At 48.3% G+C, this 15,010-nt stretch overlaps 1 protein-coding gene across 4 annotated transcripts in view; it reads right to left on the bottom strand.

Moving 5' to 3' along the window:
- The window catches only part of Msi2 (musashi RNA binding protein 2), a 373,444-nt gene that overhangs the window by 130,925 nt on the left and 227,509 nt on the right, over positions 1–15,010 (bottom strand). The gene's annotated exons all lie outside the window — the stretch shown is intronic.

The raw sequence follows: 15,010 nt of genomic DNA, 5'->3' as shown, positions 1-15,010 counted from the left end.
AGATCGTGTGGGGTGAGGAAGGTGGTTTCCATTGCTGAAGTAATAGTTGCTCAAATAGAGAATGTAAAAAAAAGGGGGGGGGAACAAACCCCCCAAATCCCCTCAACTTCGCATAATCTTGGTTAACCTATGTGTAGTTTCCTTTGAGGGGGGAGGGAGGGAAGGAGAGGGAGAGGGAGAGAGAGTTCATTCTCTGTGGGCACCTGTATTCACAAACAAATACACCCCCTGCATGTAATTACAAATAAATTGTTTTTGGAAATCCACTCTTTAGAATTGTATTATATTGTATCATTTGTGAAAGTTATTGTCTTTTTTGTTGTATAAATAACATTACAATATAGCAAATACTTCACCCAGGTCAATACAAGGTGACAGCTTGACAGAGTTCCACAGAGCAAGAGGCCACAGCTAACTTCCCTTCTAATGTATATTCAGTTCATTAGCCTATAGACAACAGTCTTCGGTATCCTCATTCTGACAGGCTAGACTGTGCTTCCTAAAACTTGTCAGTTAAAGTCCTAATTCCTAGTTCTGTGACTGAGTGACTATAGTCTTTATTTTTTTAAAGATTTAAAATGTTTGTGTGCATACAGGTGTCTGTGTATATTTGCAATATGTATGTGGGTGCCTGTGGAAACTGAAAGGCGCTGGATCCTTGGAACCTGGAGTTTTGAGTTGTCTGATGTGGGTACTGGGAAACCCAAGTTGGATCCTCTGTGAAAGCAGTCCGTGCTCTTAACCACTGAGCCATCTTTCCATCCAAACTGGGTCTTTAAAGCCAACAACATTAGGATGAGGTCATTAGGGTGAGTCTTAATCTTGTCATATGAATGGCATCCTCAAATGAGAACAGGAGGACACAGACAGGGCTGAGGGGCCACAGGCCAACAAGACTTCAGTAGGAACCAACCCCACCACCGCACAATCTTAGACTTCTAGCTACCAGGATAAACAGACATGAGAAAACTATGATTTGGTTGTGGAAACTCTCCAGCCTCCAGTACTCTGTTATGGCAGTCCTAGCACCCAGGACACTGATGCCTGCCCGGGCTCTTTCAAGGCCATCAAGAAGAAAAGTACCCAGCCTGGCTTCTGTCTTTCTTCTCACACACCCTGCAACTCTTGGACATTTCTAGCTATAAGATTCCACACAGATCTCAAGAAACAACATACGGCTCCACAATCCATTCCTCGCATTTGAAGATCTCATCCTTTAGGTCACAAGACATGCCTTTACCCTCAAGAAGGCTTGCTTTACCAGGGTCAATCGGTTGCTTACTTCATGGATTCTTGATTCAACAATGGCGGCTGAAATACAACCCAACCCACAAGGCTGCACACACAGTCAGCTAGAGGACTCTGTGCTTGGAGCAGTCTGGGTGTGTATGTGGCTGGGAAGATCTCAGCACTCTGTTATGCTCAAAGGCTCACAAGAGAGCCTTCAGCTAAGCCACCGGAGGAGGAATCACAGGCCACCCTTCCTCACTCCTCCCGTGTGAACAGTGACGAGGATTAAAACTGGTGCCTCTGGACAAACTGAACTTATTTTTCTAGATCCTATCACAAAGGACAGCGGAGAGGGCAAAGTCCAGGCAAGGATGGAAAAGGCGGGCAAGCCAGTCTGGAAGAGATCTGTCTCACTTAAAAAAAAAAAAAAAAATCCTTTCTGGAGGCATCGCCCCCTTTGTTGCTAAGCAACCCAGGCTGAACAAACAGGCTCCTGGGGCCTTCCCCTTCTGGTGCCCCCCACTCCTGCAGTCATTTGCTATGGAGAGGGTATCCTTACAGGGAGCTACCCCCACCCCCGCTTTCTCCCAGGCACCAGCTGGCAGGAGAGGCAAAGCTAGTTTGAGATCACTTGAACAGGGCCTCCTTCTCTGGGCCCTTCCTGCTCCCCATGCCTTGGCTTCAAGAGTCCCCTCAGACACCTGCTGAGGCCCATAGCCTCCCATACACCACCCAAGCAAATCACCATAAGATCAGCCGCTCTGTTTGTACACAGAGCAGTCACACTCGGCATATGGTATCTTAGACTCAGACCTTGGGATGCCAGAAGAATTCAGATGCCTGGGGTGTGGGGGTAGGTTGGGGGTGAGGCCTGCTGCGAGTGCAGGTAAATGCGACATCTGCTTCCTTGCACCCATCTCCACATTTTCTGAGATGTTTGCCAAATCTTGATTTTTAACTGAAAATGTCTAACAGCGAAGAAAACAGCCTCCCTTCTGTGTTGGCCAGGTTTTGGTACTGAAATTCAGATCCCCGTAGGAAATAAATATTTTGAATTAAAAAAAAAAATTTTCCCCAAAGCTGTGTCTTTCAGCAGTGCATAATTGGCTTCCCGCTTCTCCTGGCTAAGTTTGCCTGCTTTCTTCTGAAGTCTCCGCATTCCCTCCACCCTGGTGAGCATTGGGGGGTGGGGGTGGGGGGATCTGAGTGTGTGTTTTGGGGACAAGCATTGTTGTAGAGAATAGGGCTCTTTCCCCTGCAGTCCGGCTGTACAATGGGACTTTCGAAGACCTCCTGAATAGATAAAAGTGTCAGGGTGCAAGAAAAATTCTATTAACGTTTTACAAAACACAACATCTAAGAAGTAGCTGGAGAGAAAGAGAAAGCACGGGGTGGGGGTGGGGGGAATCAATATGGATAAGACCCAGTGCTGAGGGGCGGGCGGGGGGGGGCACTTTTCAGTGGTTGCAAACACTTATTAATTCAGAGACGCCATCAATGCAATGGAAATCTGGCAGGGCAGCAAGAGCTGAAACCAGGAGAATTTGAATACACAAAGACTGAATAGAATGAAGGCGGGGCCTCCCATACGGGCCCTGTTTCTCACGGTTCTCGGAGAATCAAACAGAAGCGGCTTGTGCACGAAATCTCCGTCATGGAGTCTGGAGAAATGAGGGGCACAGTTGAGGTGTCTGGTGTCAGTGTGGGAGCCAGTTAACTGGCAGCGATCTCTGCCTCCCTGTCTCACAGGAGCCCCAGTACATAGGGTCACACCTGAAACTGGCACGATGGAGCTGGCTGTGCCTCCTAGAAGGGCTAAGGAGGGATGTAGGCTGGGGTTGGGAGCTATAAGCTGTTGTTTTTCTGATCTCAAGAAGAGAGCATCATTAACACCGTGAAATACTCCTCAAGGAACATGGTCCTTACAATCAACACTTTGTGTGGGCAATGCCTTTGCATGCTACTGTACAGATTTCCTTGTACCAGAGGTGATACCTACAGGCCTAACTAGTCTTTTAAATCCCCTAAGGGGGAGAAGGGAGAGAAGTAGGCATCTCAACCTTAGGTGACTATGTCCCATGCTCTGGAATGAGCCTGGTCTATTTCGGAGAAAAGCTCATTCCAACCATGAAAAGTCTCTAGTATAGGCTATGAAAAGCAAAGTCATGGAACTTTTAGGACAAATAACTGGGAAGGGGATACTGTCTGACTTTGAGCCTGGAAGGTCTAGCATGTGTGTTTCGGCCTATGGAAGGTTCCAGTAAATCTCCCTCAGCAGGGCATACCTACCAGTGGAAAGAGAGCAACATTGAGGGGCTCTGCGGCCATCACATATATCAGACTTGCCCAGAGCAGGTTGGCCCACAGACCTTCCAGGCCCCCTAGGGTTTGTCTATCTGGTAAGTGCTCCTTTAGGTATTCCTACTAGCCTGTGGCCTCTTTTCCTTCCCCACCACAAACAATGAGAGCCCAGAACAAAGAGGTTAAAGACACTGGACAGAGGTTGCTTTCTCCTCTAAAGAATATTCATACCCTATGTGTGACCCATTATGATGACCCCCTAGGGGACCTCGGACTGCAGCAACAATCCCTCTCTACTTGGGGTTTCTCTTCTCTTGACCATTGATCATCTACCATCCTGAAGAGTTGAGAGTAGAACCAGGAGTGAAAGGATGACAAGGAAAAGAGTTTCTTAATGTCAATCACGCTGTCCCTGCCCTGGCACAGAACGAACCCAGCATCTGCCTGCCCGATGCCAACTGTCCTTGTATCGGGTCAACCCAATCTTGACTTAAAAATCTAGCCAGTGGCAACTTCATTTGCTTCTTCTGCACATCCTACTTGTATCAGGCACTTCCTACTTGCAAAGCATTAGCCTCAGCATGAACAAGGGGCAGGTCCCATGGCGCTGTTGGGACCCAACACTCAATAATTTTGTAGTTTCTCTACTCAAAGAAGAGGAGTCTATTTCCTCATCCCTTTGACTTGAGCCTGGGCAATAAAATGAGCTAGAGAGAAGGGTGTGTCTGTTTGGGTTCCGGCCTGAAACAACTCAGGGAACTTCGACTTCCTCTCTAGTGGACTTTGGCCATCACCATGAAAGGGGCATGCCTGGGCTAGCCTGCTGAAGGATGATGGCGCAGGACACCTGTCCCCATTTTCCACAGCAGAGGTCCAGCTGAGAGCAGGAAGATCAGTAAACTGCTCCTAGTGTACCTAGCCAGCAGTACTACCTGCAACTGATGCTCTGCAGTTTGTAACACAGTATCCCCGCAGCAGGGCATAATGTATATGCAACCGGAATAAATGCACAACTCCAAAAGGACACCATGCAACTTCAGAAGATGCAGTTTTAAATAACACCTTAGAGCAAAGGCAAGAAAAAAAAAGGCAGAAGAAGGGGAAATAGCCAGTGAGGGTTCAGTATTAAACCAACAGCCAGGTTCCACGCTACAAATAGAACCTTCTAGATGGACACCACTAAGACCTCTGCATCTAGGTTTTATCCCAGCAGCAAGGATAAAGACCTAAGTCCTAGAAAGACCAAGAAAAGATGAAAATATGTTTCTCCTCAAACGAACACTGTGAAGACTCAACAATAATCACCAACCAAAGTCAGTGGGGGAAGCCATTCAAATCCTGCCTTCTTTAACTAATGAGAGAACCCTCTTTCAAATGCCTCAAAGATTTAATTCAAGTCAGACAGCTTTGCTGGGTGACTTTGAAGTGGTCAGTGTTGACTGTATCCAAAGCTTAGACTGTCCTTGTCCCAGCTCACACTGGCTGAAGAAGCAACCTTTAAAGTCACAGTGCAGAGATGCCCACACAAGGAGAAGTTACAAGTTTTCTTCACCCAGTTAGCTGAGCTCAGTCCCCTGGACTGTTCTTCTGCCCAGAACTTCACAGAATTGCTTCCCTGGGTACAAAGCAGTTGATAGAAGGTGAATACAGAAAACTTGTTCTCAGGGGAGGACTAAGGCCAGGAGTAGCAGGTGATCAGGACAGGAAGTGCTGCACAGAGTCAGGGAGGGCCCAGATTCTCATGTTAGCTAGCTTCACAGTACCTCAGGGAGTTCAAGGCACCTCCCTGTCTGTCCCCTGGTAGCTTCTGAGAAAGGAAGGAACTGTATGAGGTAGCCTCTAAGCTCCAAAGGTAAGGGATTCTGCAGAGGATGCAGAGAGGAGACCGCAGAGCATGCTGGGAGAGAGGGAGGATAGGACAGACATCTGGGATCATCAAATTACTCACTGAAAACTGTTTCCCTTTGAAAACTGTTCTGTGAGGCTGTTCCAGAGCTTTGCTGTGGTCAACACACCCTAAGAAACTTCCTCCTTCCTACACCTCCTGGGACGCCGGCACATACCCCCACACATCATACCTATTGAGAACAAAGCAGGAAACTGCACTTCAAATGGTCCTTAAATCATCTATCCAGATGTGAGGAGGGGAACAGGGAGGAGGAGAAACCTCCACTCTTCCCCCAGAACAAACACTCTTAGATTTCTCTTCCTGCTCCCACATGGATGCTTCAAGAGTTCGTTTAAATCAACGCCTGCAAATGCTGGACTGGTGATACGACATGCACAGGGCTTAGCAGCCTTATTATACTTTATAAATTCAAAGGCACTGAGGCTATTTGATGTGGCGAGACCACCTAGGACAAAGGGCCGGAATCTGTGCTGTGTCAAGCATGGGTCACCTCTGCTCCAACTACTGTATCTAGACTGAAGTGGCTCCTGCCACAAACCTAAAGCCATCTTCTGAAGCTAAATGTCTCCCTCAGTATACAAAGATGGGGTGGTGGCTTTGCTAACCATTGACAAGAGAGAGCAGGCAGCAGCGGGGCAGCCTGGAAAATCCCATTCAATTAAAACTGCAATTTGCATTAGTGGTTTCAGACTTGATGGCTCCCAGGAGCACCCTAAAGGCTGTTGAAACACCTGTGGCCTTGGCCACTCCCTCTGGACTGTTAAGGTTTCACCCTCACTCTCCAGGGGACCTTTGCAGAAGGCTTCTTGGGCTCTCTCCAGTGATCTGTATTCTTCCAAGGCAGAGAGAATCACAGTTCTAAATGGTTGAGTGTAGTGGGAGGGACCTTACCTCACAGCAGGTGTGTCAAGAATAAGCCAGCTGGTGTTAGCAGGCCTTAAGCTGCCCAGAAGTGGGGTACTGGATGTAAGGGACAAGCATTCACCCTATTTCTTGTCAGGGTTTTAGTCTAAGGAAACCCTGTTTCTAAATTTTAGAAATTCTGTTCTAAAGTAGCCGGAAGGACCAATAACTGAACCAAGAGCTCTTATGTTTTTCAGACAGGGTTTCACGTAGCTTAGGCTGGTTCTGAACTCCTACATGGCCCAGGATGACCATGAGCTCCTGATCCTTCTACCTTCTAAGTGAAGCTATTCTAGGCCTCTGACACCATCCCTAGTATTCTAGGTGCTAGGGATGAAACTCAGGGCTTGCCAGGCAAGAACTCTTACCAAATAACTGGCATTCCCAGCCCTGAACCCAGACTTTTAAGACAACCTAATGGAACCACGACTCCTTTGACTTAATACAGTGTTATTACAGTCTTGGCTTTCGTATGGCACATGAGAACAAAATTCTCATCAATCCTCTGAGCCCCAGTTTTTCCCACCACGCATCCTGGGCCCTGACTCAGATGCTGGTCTCTGCAAGTTCAAGTCTCTGCCCCTCCTCCCCATCTAGGTTCCTGTCTCCTTCCCCAGTGCTGCAGTCAAGAGAACTCTCTGTCACTTCTCTGTGCATTCAGCCCTGGAAGTTTCCAGCAATGGAGGTGCCCTCACGGCTTCTGTTCTAGCGACGGCTGCCAGCTACTGCCCATTTCATCCCGGAAGTCCAACACTCTAGCTTACACCAGACCCAAAACTTGTTTATCTTGGGTCACATTAATGTGTCCACTGAACAGCAGGAAAACAGACTGTTGGGTTTCTTCTACATCCATTTTCCAAACTGTGGTAAAACACATATAACATAAGCTATGCCATTTTAACCATGTCTTTAGCACTCAGTTCACAAGCGCTAAATGTATTTCCTGAACTCCTCATTAAAAGCTCTCAAGACTTTTGGCTAGAATATTCTACCTTCACTAGCAGGACTGTGTTCCATCAGTCAGTCCTATTTTTCTTTTGTGCTTTCAGCCCTTGTGGAATCAATCCACTTTCTCTTTTAACTTATATACAACCAAACCCCAAAGTTCATCAGATACGAGTTACAGATGTAACCAACGGACGCCTGTGGGAGTTGAGGCTTCCTGAAGGGTGTGGGGTATCTACCTGTGAGGCAAGGCCTCCTGCTCAGCTGCTCTGAAGGCAGATTCTACTTATGAAACGCCCACCCTGTCCCCACCAAATGATGATGAATAGTGACCAAAGTTTACTACAGCTTAAGGGGCAATTTGCAAGTAGCTCTGGGTAGATTTTTGTAGGTGAGGAAATTAGAATTGCTAAGACTAAGAAACTTGCCTGGCATACCACACATATGATACAGTTGAGTCAGGATTTAAGAATGGAGGAGTCCCCACAGGTCTCCCTCCATCTCCGTTCACCGTTTTCCACTTTCTAAAATCCCTAGAGGGTGGGGGTTAGTGCTACTGTCTTCTGGTTGAACCAACAAACATTACCTTAAAAGTTCTCCAAACAGTCCTAGGCGATTAAGCTTAAAGGGGGTGGGTGGGTGTGAATTGGGGAGTTGAGGAGATTGGACAGAGGGGTGTCTTTCTTTGAGTCAGGCAAATCTAAAAGCAGAAGAACGCTGGGCTTCTCCATGGCCACAGTGCAAGAGTTGGAACTGGACAGGAGTCCTGGAAGTCAGCCCAAGGCTCACCTATGAGAGTCTACAGGGTACTCTAGGTTTACACTTAGAGCATGAAGAACACATATCATACCTCACTCATCCTAGGGCTGGCAGGAAGGCTTGTATGATTGGCTGTTGAGCCCCTGGCTCGAAATACACCCAATTCATGTCCTCTTGGGCAATTCTGCTGCACCGTGAACATGAATACACCTACATGCCCACTGAAAAGTGGGTCACACCAAAGAACAGCCGCTAACAGGATCAGCGTGCCCTTGGGGCGGGGGGGGGGGGGGGGGGGGGGGCAGTCACAGGAGGATCCATCTTGAAAGAGCCTGAGTCTGCTGTCTGAGGCAATGGCTGGGTTAGGGCTCCCTGTCAGCTGGGCAGACAAAGACTTGGCCCCCAGCACCATCCAGGGAGGGCGATCCCAGTCAGGGCATAGAAGAGAGGTGAAGGAAGAGAGGTGATAGGAGAGAGGCTGGGTGTGAGCTGTTGGAGGAGAAGCAGTCGGATCCAGCAGGCTGACAGCTGTCACATGGAAATGGCATCTGGCCTAATGGCCTCTCGTGTGACGTTCCTTCGAGTGGCGGCTGTTGTGCTCTGGTAATCCAGTCCCTGCTTTCAGGGCTGGTTGCTGAGTGTGTGTGTGTGCGCACACACACACACACACACACACACACACACACACGCACGTATGCAAGTGGGTTCTGGAGGAGGGGAGTGGCAGGCAGGCTACTGAATGTTCCTTTCTCCCTGTCTCTAACCTCTCCCATCAGGCCTCACCTACCGTGAAAACGGCCCAAACCTGCCAGCTCCAGAGGAGAGAGGCCCATCATTAGGGGAGCGTTGATGTGCCGTAACAGACTCTTGCAGTCCCATTAAACAAATACTAAACTGCTAATTGCCAAAATGGATCTGCACGACTCTGACCGAACAGGGGAAGGGTTTATAATTACCAAGTGTGAAAATGCACAGCCTGTAAATAAGAACCTCATCTGTCCTAATACAGGCTGATATTGATGGGCATGAAATAAACATCAGGACCAAATGGAAAAATCATCCACATCTCCTGTGGCCAATGCAATCTCAGCCGGTGACAAGCGTGGCTGCAGCTATCCACTTGGGGAAGGGAAGAGGGGGGAGCAGCGGCGTTTCGCCGGCTGGAGAAGTCCAGGTTGCAATCTGCAGTTCCAATCCCTGGGGCCGTGTGCCACTTCTTTCTGCCTGCGGAACAGGGAGGGAGGCTACAAGGCTTGGTGGTGGGACCAGGGCCTGTCCGCGTTGGAAAGGGACTCCTGTGTGCGTAGGCCTCCTGCTACTCTGCTTTTCTTACAGACAAGAATGGGCAGATGAGGAAACAGGGAGCTGACAGCTTAGCCACAGTGGCCAAATTCGTCACTACACCAGTGTTTATTGAGGCTCCTCTGCCCAACACCAAGTTAACTGAGGAACATAAACGGAAAGAATGAGAGACCAGAATGACTCTGAGGCTTTCTGAGCCCTTGGGATCTCTCTGCGCCTTCCTTTCTGTGGGCTGGATAGGAGGCAGACTTCCAGCCTTAGGATTTCACAGCCTTGATTCCACTTGCCTTGATTATATGGCGCAAAGGAGAGAATTGCCACAGGCGCTACGAGGGCCCGCCAGATTGCTATTCTGATAAATGCAGCTAGATCTTCCCGAGAATGTGTACCAGAGAGATGGGAGGACCCTTCATCACTTTAGAACTATAGTCTCAGGGGTCACAGAGGTGACCCAGGGCTCACAGCTCCACTCCAGTGTAATAATCCTTTCTCCTAGGAACATCTGCATCCTTCTCTGCTCTAAAGAGTCAGAGCACCTTTCTCCTCCTCCTGGGATGAGCTGCTAGGTCTGACCTCAGCGGTAGAAGCACTTAGATGCCCAAAATAGAAATCTCCTCTGCTCTGCAGCCCAGTTTTGGCAGGAGGCAGAATTCTGTGAACTGTGTGGCTCCAGGTACCTGAGTGAGTGCTCCTAGCATAGCTCATCCCCAAGTCCTCCACAGGTCTTAATGGAATGTCCTGTCCTTGGGCTACCCAACAGCCAATCACCCTGGCACCTAGCTCCAAAGTCACCTCAGAGTCCTGGGTCAGCGACCCTATGGGTTACTCAGTTCTAATGCTGTCTGTCCCCTTGGCCAAAATTAGCAAAATGAAGGCAGTGCTGACTGTCTATTTTTAAAGACATTCTACATCATCACATTAAAATTCCCCAAACATCTTCAAATAATGGCTATCACAATGTTGCCAAGAACTTACATGTCTGGGGTTCAAATCCTTCCCCACCACCCTGACCTGTGCACTCCTTGGGAAGGCTCTGCAGGACAAAGGAGAGCAATGATCATTGTCTCTCCTCTCCTCTGCGGCGAGGAGTAGACATTCTTGACATAGAATCCAGGAAAGCATTTAGCCAGTGGTCTGTTACTGCCATTAAGCATTCCAGCACCAGGACACACACACACACACACACACACACACACACACGGATGCTCACAAATATCTGTTAGGTAAGAGATGTGTCATGGACTAAGAGACTTTGTATTGATAACCACGCAGTCCGATCTAGTGCAGTCAGTATGGATGAGTGACTAACTACACAAGCTCGCCTGGCTTTAGGAACTATGCTCTAAGGAGGTAAATACACTGTGTTTCAGAAGCTCAGAGGGAGTGGGGGTGGGGTGGGGTGGGGTGGGGTGGATGACACCGGTGGACTGTTCCTTGATATAAAAAGAAACACACCAGCCACAATACATAGCTTCTGTGGATTCCCTTGGAAGAAACTATGCTGATGAAAAAAAAAAATTCAAAGTTGGATGGTTCTATTTCTATAATGACAAAGTTGATGTAATAGAGCACAGCCCAGATCTGCGTTAGAGGTGGGCTTGCGTGGACTAAGAAACCAGTGGATTTTGGTGGACTCAGCAGGACAGTTCTGAGTATGATGACGGCGGCCAATAGAATAAGCAGATAACCATTTTCTTTTCTTTCTTTCCCCTTTTTACTTTTCTGGTTTCTTGAGACAGGGTTGTGGGGAAATGGGTGAAGGGCACACAAGGGCACTTTGTAATATATAAATATATATTTGTATACATACATATATATATAGTGGTATCTCATTCTACCAAATAAACTGAACCTGCAGGAAAGATAATTATCAATAATTATCAATACTAGTCATAAAGGAGGCTTTGGGCGGCATGGCCTAAACTATGTATACACCTGCTACCTTTAGTTGCGCCTGAGGTACCTGGAGTGCCCAGTAAGTTTCCTTCGAAGAGATAAAGTCGGACCCCACTTCTGTGGATCCCCTTGGGTGGAAACTTCCAGTCTCCTCATTAGGTCCAACTATGGTTCAGGTCTTATTAAGTGAGTATTGTCAGAATAACGATGTTTCCTATTTCTCATGCCACACGATTCCCTAAAGGGAAAAGGAGGAAGAAGAGGAGGAGGAGGAGGAGGAGGAGGAGGAGGAGGAAAAGCCAGAATCCAACATCTAACCCCTCAAAGCAGCAACAAAGTCACGACTCAAGCTGCTTCAGGACCCAACAGGCAGCTTTCGCTTTCATTTCTTTCTACATCAACACTGGAGGATGACGACTGCTCTCATTTTGGGAGCTGTCAATTTCCCTTAGTGCTGGGTTTTTCATCTGTTTTCGGGAAGAAGGAATTACAAAGCAGGCAAATGAAATAACGCAGAGCAATCTAACATATTTCGGTGATTCAAATTGGGACCAGGGAAGAAGGAAATTAAACAACGATGACAGGCCACCCAGCACCCCTGTGTGGGGCATACTGGCTCGGCCCCCACCCACACTGGTAATGTCCGAACTCGATGACGCTCCGTCCTCCGCTGCCTACTATGCTATCTGCTTCGCCCTGACCCTTCGAATCATGTGTGTGCTCTACGACTTATATGGTATTTTGCTTTCCGAACCAGAAAAATCTTGTAACTGCGGGTGAACTGTCAGGTACTGTTCCTTTAAATGGCCTGTGAAAGATCAAGGGGCCGGAAGTCCGTCCTTCTCCATTCACTTTTCTTCCTCCGAAATCAACAGAGACACATGCTTCCTACAAGCCAGGCATTGTGAGAAACACTTACTGCATCGGACCTAAGGCTCTCATCCGATTGAGATCTCTTCTTGGGGTGGTGGGGTGATGCCTCCTAAAGACTTCTTGCAAATTCATCTAAATTTTTGGTTTTAACTAAATTGTTGCTCAGTTGCTTAGGTCTTGCCCCCTTGCTTGGCTGCAGACGAGCTAAGAAAATGTTAGGAACTACAGGGCCAAGATGCTCTGCTGGCCTCTGGGGCCATGTGGTATTCAAGAAACTGCCCCTTGACCATCACAGGTGAGGGGAGGGCAGAAGGTAGGTGAGGGCTCTGGAGATCAGGTTCCTTTGTGCAAATGACGTCTAGGAGGACCCTGTCCTCCAATCACTATTAACTTAAGATCAAGTGAGACTGACACCTGCAGAATGTATCCATGTGCCAGGCTGGCCGGCCCACCTACTTCTCCTGCTAGAACTGACTCCACAGGAAACCATGAAGGGCTCTGTCCTTCCCTGGACAGAGTGGTGACAGCCTCCAGCAGTTCAAGACTGATCATTACCCCAGGTGCTGGTCACCACACAAAAATGAAACACTAGAGCAGATGTAGCCATCCACTGCAGCGACTGGTACCCAGTCCCCACCCCTGGGAGGGAGAGCAGTAGAGGCAAAATGAAAGGTGACCTGAGGAACTGTATATAATGACAGTATGTATTATGTATGTATGTACATACGTATGCTTGTGTGTGAACACATGTTCATGTGGGTGGGTGTATGGATGGATAACTATTAGTGTTGTGGGTACATGCGTATGAAGGCCAGAGGTCAAGGTTGGGATGTCTTCCTTCATAGCTCTCCATCTTATTTTCTGAGATGCGGTCTCTCACTGAGCCTGGGGTTCGCTGATTCTGCTAGGCCGGACAACCAAGCAAGCCCTGGCATCTGCCTGTCTCTGCAATCCACCAACCGTAGTGCTGGGTTTACACACATGTGCTGCCATGCCCACACTTGATAAGGGTGCTATGCCAGGTGGTCTGAACTTAAAGGTTTTTTTTTTTTTTGGTTTGGTTTTTTTTTGGGGGGGGGGGGTGTTTCGAGACAGGGTTTCTCTGTATAATCCTGGCTGTCCTGAAACTCACTCTATAGACCAGACTGGCCTCGAACTCAGAAATCCACCTGCCTCTGCCTCCCGAGTGCTGGGATTATAGGCTGAACTCAGATTTTTCTTACTTGCCTGACAGGTATTTTATTGATGAGCGATCAGCCCAATTCCCAAAGACCTGTTTCTAAAGGCATTGGCTGGAAGCATACACTGGCCCTAGCTGGTTCCAGCAGCCTGCAGCACATATGTGACTTTTTAAAAAGAAGGGCAGTGGATACATTTATGAACCATCCCAATGGAATCGAGACCATTTTCTTTAAAATGATTAGGGCGAGAAGAAATGGGAGGGGTGTTCAAGGATAGGGGCCATTCTCAACGCCTATCCACTGCTATGTTCAAGAAGGTTCCGGGAACCCCAGGGGCCACCTACTCCCAGGGCTGTCCACAGAGCTCAGTGGAAAATCCGACCACAAGGGTTCAAAGCCCCAGGAGACAGAGCCAACTTAAGAACAAAATAGGCCACCAGCAAAATGTGAGCAGCAAGCCGCCGTTGCCTCCCGTGCCCAAGTCTGGAAAAGCAAGATGAAGCAGAAGTTTAAACCAAAGAAGAAACTTGATGGGAGCAGAAGAAATGCCGGGACAGGGCGGATGGAGAACAAGGTGGCCCAGCATTTTCAAGAGTGAAGGAGGCCTTAAGGGTGGGACCAGTTTAGGAAAACCAGAAAGCCCTTGGGAAGGGGCTCACACATGGGGACACACAGTGCCGCTGCCGCTGCTGCCAATACTGCTACTTCTGCTACCGCTGGGAGTCTCAGACTGCCAACAGCATTGGGCTAGATTTAAGGAAGAACCAATGCGTTCCCGAGCAGGCACTGTGCCTCTGTGACTCCATATTTGTTCCTCTGTGGGTCAAGCAATGCCGACAGACGAATGCTCTTTAGAACTCCCCTGGCACCTTGGTTCTGCTCAAAAGAAAAATACTTAAGACAAATGTTCTCCAGACGACTGAGATTTCCCCCTCGCTCTCCACCGTTTAGTTATTTATTAGGATGCTTCGCCAAGGTTATTTTCAGACTTCCACGTGAAATAGTGATACTTAGCACTTCCAATTCATCTCCCAAGCAGTTTTCAAATGTCAGCTCATTAATCCCCAGTCCCCTTGAGGAGCTGTGCTCTGCCCCATCACTCAGACTGGGAAGACAGAGGCAGCGTTGCAGAGGACCTCTGTCTAGGGCTGATCTCCATCAGAGGTGCTTTCCCTGGACCTCAGAAACAATTTGCATTGCAATGATACTACTCTTAGGGCTGGGTCTCAACGACAGCCCCATGGCCTCTTGTTACTGTAGGAGTTACATGAATCTGGAGGGCACAACTACTCAGCGCCCCCCAGACGCAGGTGAGCACCCAGCAGATGAGCACCCAGATGTGTTCTCAGCAGCTGCCTTTGCCTCCCTCTCAGACCAGCTAAGTGATCAGCACATCTGGTGTGCTGGCGTCTGTACTTTACTGCCTGAGAACTATACCATTACTTTCTGCGAGAAACCACAGGCTTGGAATAGGTCTTCTTAAAGAGAGATGTATTGGGGAGTGGATGCTGGACAGATGGCTCAGCAGTTAAGAGCACTGACTGCTCTTCCAGAGGTCCTGAGTTCAATTCCCAGCAACCATCTGTAATGGGATCCAATGCCCTCTTCTGGTATATCTGAAGACAGCAACATTGTAAAACAAACAAACAAAAAGAGTCATTTAGGATGACACAAAATAGGCACTTCCATTTGAGAGCAGGTGAGAGGGCAA

This window comes from Apodemus sylvaticus, chromosome 10 (genome assembly GCF_947179515.1).
Source record: "Apodemus sylvaticus chromosome 10, mApoSyl1.1, whole genome shotgun sequence".
NCBI lineage: Eukaryota > Metazoa > Chordata > Mammalia > Rodentia > Muridae > Apodemus > Apodemus sylvaticus.
Note: the sequence above shows the minus strand (reverse complement) of the source record. Positions and strands in the feature narration are given on the sequence as shown.